The sequence below is a fragment of the Nicotiana tabacum genome, chromosome 23, assembly GCF_000715075.1.
Source record: "Nicotiana tabacum cultivar K326 chromosome 23, ASM71507v2, whole genome shotgun sequence".
Classification (NCBI taxonomy): domain Eukaryota; kingdom Viridiplantae; phylum Streptophyta; class Magnoliopsida; order Solanales; family Solanaceae; genus Nicotiana; species Nicotiana tabacum.
Window position 1 is genome coordinate 88,279,351 of NC_134102.1, and position 5,882 is coordinate 88,285,232.

Consider the following 5,882-nt stretch of genomic DNA (forward strand, 5'->3'; position numbering starts at 1 on the left):
CTCCTTCACAACAGGAATACTAGAAAGACGAATGGAAGAAGGGTACCTACTAACAACCCATGTACGAGGGTTAGCATTAGAAAATTTCTCTTCAAAATTCTTCGAAGTACTAAGCCTTCTTGGGATGATGGAATCAACTGTTGGAGGAACGGAATCCTTGGTTTTGTTCTTATTCGTTGTAGAACCACCACGTTTGGAGGAAGAAGCCATTGAAAAATAAGAAGGTAAAGAGTTTATATTTGGAGAAAATTAGTAAAAAGATGGAAAACAAGGATGCAAATCATAAGCTCAAGCAATTGTGAAATGCAAAGAAAAAGAAAGTTGTGTATAAGTAAAATTTTGGCGGCAAAATTCATGGCCATGATTACCTCGATAATCGGCAAAAGCTGTGTTGAATCATGGGATGACGCGTGTTCGGGACATTAAATGCGGAGAGACGTGCGTCTAATAAAATATTAGAAACCTTCAGAGGGAATTATAGTAATTCCCGCCAAAAAGATGTCTCTACCAACTTCTCGGTAATATAAAGTTATGTCACCGGAAAGCAGGGGGACTATCTGTATAGGGTAAAATATGATATGACACGTGGCTGACTAAAAGGAGGACACGTGGAATCCAAGATGGAATGGCTGAGAACCGAACGCAGCCATTGCACTTGTCACCGGAATGGATAACGTTCATAAATGTGTATTAAATCCCCTGCGCCCGGTAGCATTTACTAAAGAATATTCTACAGCATTAAGAGTGACGGTCTGTTACAGAGAATTTGGCATTTATGCTCAATGTTATATCTTCATCAATGACCCTCATAATTGGGATTAAAGGAGGGCACGATCCTAGGACCTCTTTCTCTAGGCATAGCTATAAATAGTGAGCTCAGTTACCATTGTAAAGGACACGAAATTTTTGGTAAGAACATATACTATATTTTATACAATGCTTTATACAATTTCACTATCTTGATTTTTTATCTCATCATTGTTGCGTTCGGAAACCGTGTTCACGGAATCACTATCTTTGCTATTTCATCTACATTCCAAAGTTAAGTACTGCATATTTCTTCGATTATTATATTATTTCAGGATCAAATTAATTTACTTGTCTAAAAATCACATATAAATTCAATTGTACAGTTTTACGGGGGAAACAGTTTGGCGCCCACCGTGGGGCCTAGATAGTTGTGTGATTAAGTTGGTCCTTGCCTCTGTATCTGAGAACGCGACTTATAAAGTGTAGTAATAGAATGCGACTTACAAATCGTATCCGAGAATCGCATTAACGATAGCTTGTAAATCGTACTCCAATTTAAGAATCCCACATTTTTGGCCAAGTACTCCTTTGGACCTCTCTATTCCTTTTTCTCAGCGACATTTCTCCTGAAAACTCGAAATCGAAAACCAATCCACAGTCCATATCGGTCATTCCACTAACTCCAATCGTCGTCGTTTTCTTCGCTGGTGCCGGCAACTCATTCTCCCCTCTCTCTCTCCCTCTCAGAAACTGTAAACACTCTTCTCTATTTCTTCTCTCTCTTTTTGTGAATTTCTCTCTTTTAGACTTACATTTTTGCTACATGTTAGATTTTCTGTGAAATAAACCGTCGTATTTTGGCTATACAGTTTTACAATGAGCTCCGGCACAAAATCTGTAATCACCTCGCTTACCGGTAGCAGCCCATGCACACCTGATCAACCGCTGAAGCCTGCTGTTAATTTCTCTACTATTTCAAAAGCTTCTTCTATACCGGAGTTTCTCATTTAAAATCAACGTATCGAGAAAATGACTTTTCTCGTGTACAACAAATCCTTATGAACTGGGAAAATAAGCTTATGAGAAATGTAGGTTGACATTTGAGATGTATAATAGGGGAAAAAATGGAAAGCGGATGCTAGAGTAAAGGATTTGGTGCAAAAATTGAAACAATTTGATGACCGGATGTCACATTGAAAGGAAAAAATGGCGAAAAAGCATGATGTAGATGTTTCAGTTGTTTGAGAAATTCACAAGGATTTGGAGCTAGAGATAACAGAATGTTTTGAAGCAATCGTCAAGCTTCTAGTGGTGTTAAGTAGACTGCAATTCATAAAAGTTTAGGAAGTGAAGTTAATCTCGATCGACAGTAAGAATTCGGACCCGACCAAGGAGAATCAGTTTTCTACAAGGGCTCATTGGGGTTGTGATTTCAACTGGAAACAGAACCGATCAATCAGAAAGGGAAGGTATTACACTTTATTTGGACCTTTGTGTCATTTCTGTTAGTTACCTTGCACTATACTTGCCGAGATTTTGGTTGCAGTTATTAAGTAAAAACTATATTTTTGTATTCATATATATACACTATTAAATGTGCAATGTCCTTCATTAGAAAATGAGTAGCGGTGGCACCTGCAGTTGTTTTATGCACGGCGGATGGATTGTTGTAACGGTGGGTCATTTGAACCTAGTACTTTTAATGCGTAACATAAATTCATGATTAAAAATGTATTGAAATTGTAACAAATAATAGGGAATTCATAATTATAAAAATGCAATGGGTTCAATGCTAAAAACTCTAAAGGCTGAACCTATAAAATTTAAATCCTGGATCCGTCTCTTCCTCGTATTTGCACATCACTCACAATCAGTTGTGGGACCATTTAGTATAGCTCAGCTCACGCCACACTCAATAAGCCTTTGGTTACTCACACTTCAGCAAGTAGGCCTAAATTCCAGTGTGACAAATTAACGCATCAAACTGAGTGATGTGTGTACTACTAGAAAACTGTCAAATTTCGACCACTAATATCGACCGATATCGATTAGAATTAAAGGAAAATCGACCGATTTTCGATCGCTTTTAATTCGTCGGAAAAATAATGATCGCTAAGGCGTTGCGATCGAAGGCGGTCGAAATTTTTCGACCGACTTCGGTCGGTTAATTCAACTGTTGTTTGACCGCTTTGACTGACAAAAATAATTATACTAATCGAAATCGATCGGAATTATTTAAATTTTATTTATTTATTTTTTAAAATATTGACCGACTTCGGTCGGAATTAGAAATATATAATAATTTTAAATTTAACATAAATAATACATACATAAAAACATTTATATCCGACCGACGTCGGTCGAAAATTTCAATTTCTGCAGATTTCAAATTGAAATTTTCGACCGAAATCGGTCAAGACACATAAAATAATACATAAATAAAAATATTTATATCCGACTAACGTCGGTCGGAAATATCAATTTTTGTTGATTTCAAATTGAAATTTCTGACTGATGTCGGTCGGTAAATATGAATTTCTGGGTTTTTTGTATGAGCATTCTGACCGAAATCGGTTAGTTTTTTAGGTAAAAAATAGGTAGAATATGCCTGCTTTTAAGCTACACCACCTGCCAATTACAACCAATATCCATCTTATAATGGCACCATTACATTGATGCCATTCAATCACAATTAACAAACAACAACCACAACAACAACAATTAACCAACAACTATCACAACAATAACTATAACCACAACAATAACGCCAACCACAACAACGCCAATACAAATGTTCAATAACAAAATAATATCAACAGTACAATCAACATTCAAAACTATTCCCAACTAAATATTCACAAGTTCAAGACTTTGTTTAGCAATACACAACATTCAATGAGTATTTTGTATTGCATCATTTCCATCTTCACTACTAAAAGTTTCATCGTCGACATGGTTCGAAGGATCACGACTAGAAGGATTAGCATCCGGGGAAGGCTCGCGAGACCGGGGAATGGGGAAAGCACCACTAGCAAAAAGATTGGCCAGCTGACCTTGAAGGATATTAAATTATTGGTCCCTCTTTTCTAGCTGAACTTGAAGGGTATCAAATTATTCATATCTCTTTTGTTCTCTAGACTTTGTCTCTTCAAGCTCTGATGTCATCTTTGCGGTCTTCTTCTCCATAGACGAGAGAGTCGACCTATCAATTGTCTCGCCTTGGGCAGAAGTCCCTATACCTTACAATCCAGCATTGTAACGCCGAAATAATCTCTCTGGAAGGCCGTATGCTATCCCCTTTTTAGGACCACCGACAACATCCAACCATATCTTCCGTGCTTCTACGTCTAAAACGGGTGGTTGCTCGTCTTGCTCATTCGGTGGTAAGCTCTGAGTGTACTACTCCACATTAATCTTGTAGCGGCCCTTTATTTAGAAGATAGAAAATTACTAACTATATAATATTATAAACATTAATTTCAAGTTATAGTAGTCATAAAACTTACATATGTAATATTCGCCCAGTCCTCGACCCATCTACTTGGATCTGTCGGTGCCTTCTTCTTCCAGATGTGAGTCTCCATGAAGAATTCATTATGAGTCATCTTCCTCCCATATTGTTTTCCTACAAATATAATAAAACATGTTAACTAAATTAAAATATATAAATATAGTTCGATAAAAATAGAATTAAATATTTTAAGGAATTACAAGTAGTCTCCTCGCAGTCCCCATGCTCCTTGCGCCCATACAGTGCATGGAGCCACCCTTCTCAGATGCTCGGGCCTTCTTTCTCTGTTCAATCTTCTTCTTGAACTTCTCAGTGGTCCACTGCCTCAGCAGATCCTCCCATATGTGCGGTAGAACCCATGAAGGCTTTTTGCTCTTCTTCCGAGCAGAATAGAAGGAATCAGATAGTCTCTTACGGTATTTGAACTCAAAAGTTTTAAGAATAACACTGTTATGCCGGTCCTCCCAGGCACACTTAGTCTGAAAATGAAGTGTGTAACGTTAGATGAAAATATTGTTAATATAATGCTTAAATAGATAAGAATTGTATTAAAACCTTAAATTGGTTGAAAATTTGCTACACGAGCTCCAGTGGAAAGTCACTCCAAGTCGCATAGGGTGCATCATACAACCGGCCAAGAGCTTCAGTGAGTACCTTTGTAGTCTGATTATTAGGTATGAACCTGCAACATAGCAATTACATTAAATACACAATACTAGCTATTATAATTCAGCAAAAACAAAGAAGTAATAATTAAATCTTACCCATTGCCCTCAGGCCTGATGATCATCCTGTGATATCGATCATACCGCACTTCCTATTGATCATCTTCCTCCGATGAATCTGAAGCATGCACAGAAGGGGAGACATCTGGCTCAGCGCTACTATCCTGAAGGCGAAGTCTAGAAATGCTAGGAGACCAACTCCGTGGAGAAGGAGACGGGGTCGCTGATGAAGATGGCTGCGATCCACACCCCTGTAACGATCTAGACCCCTGTTGCGATCTAGACTCCTGCTGTGATCCGGCTGGCTAAAATCTAGATAGATGCGATCCAACTGGTGATGAAGCAAATGGAGCAGATGGCGGGCGTATCACCACATGGCCCTGTGACTGATGACTCGATGGACCCATGTAACTATATGTAGGATCATGTGGAGGAAGCGGGGTATAGCCCTGTGGCGGAGAATGGTAAGAGTACTACTGGGAGGGTGAATGGTAGGTAGTCTGATGAGTAGATAGATGTGGTGGAATAGATGTGTGCCTAGAAGATTGTTGTCGGCCATCAGTAGCGGAGGGATGCAAGTGTGGAGTTGAAGGAAGCGAGGGTGTAGCACCATCGTCATGATCAATAGGCTTCTTATCCTTCCTAAACCTACCTCGACCCCTAACAATCATCTGCATAAATTAAAGAAAATATTAGAATTGAGAATATAAATCTATATAAGTTGAGAGAGCTTGAAAAAACTAACATGCTAGTCGTCTTCGAAGTATCCTTCCTCGTCCGAAAATTCTTCCTCTTCACTTATTTCATTTTCATTAGGTGATTCTTCATCCTCATTTTCTATGATTGTTATTTCCTCTATATCAACTTCTTCTAATATGCGTTGAGGATGCTTCAAG

At 38.4% G+C, this 5,882-nt stretch overlaps 1 long non-coding RNA gene across 1 annotated transcript; it reads right to left on the reverse strand.

Moving 5' to 3' along the window:
* Window positions 1-3,581: 3,581 nt before the first annotated feature.
* On the reverse strand, window positions 3,582-4,743 carry LOC142177613 (uncharacterized). The gene is made up of 3 exons (XR_012706168.1): window positions 4,462-4,743; window positions 4,257-4,375; window positions 3,582-4,176 (listed from the first exon to the last, which is right to left on the reverse strand). It is a non-coding gene; the product is annotated as an uncharacterized LOC142177613 (long non-coding RNA).
* Window positions 4,744-5,882: the final 1,139 nt, after the last annotated feature.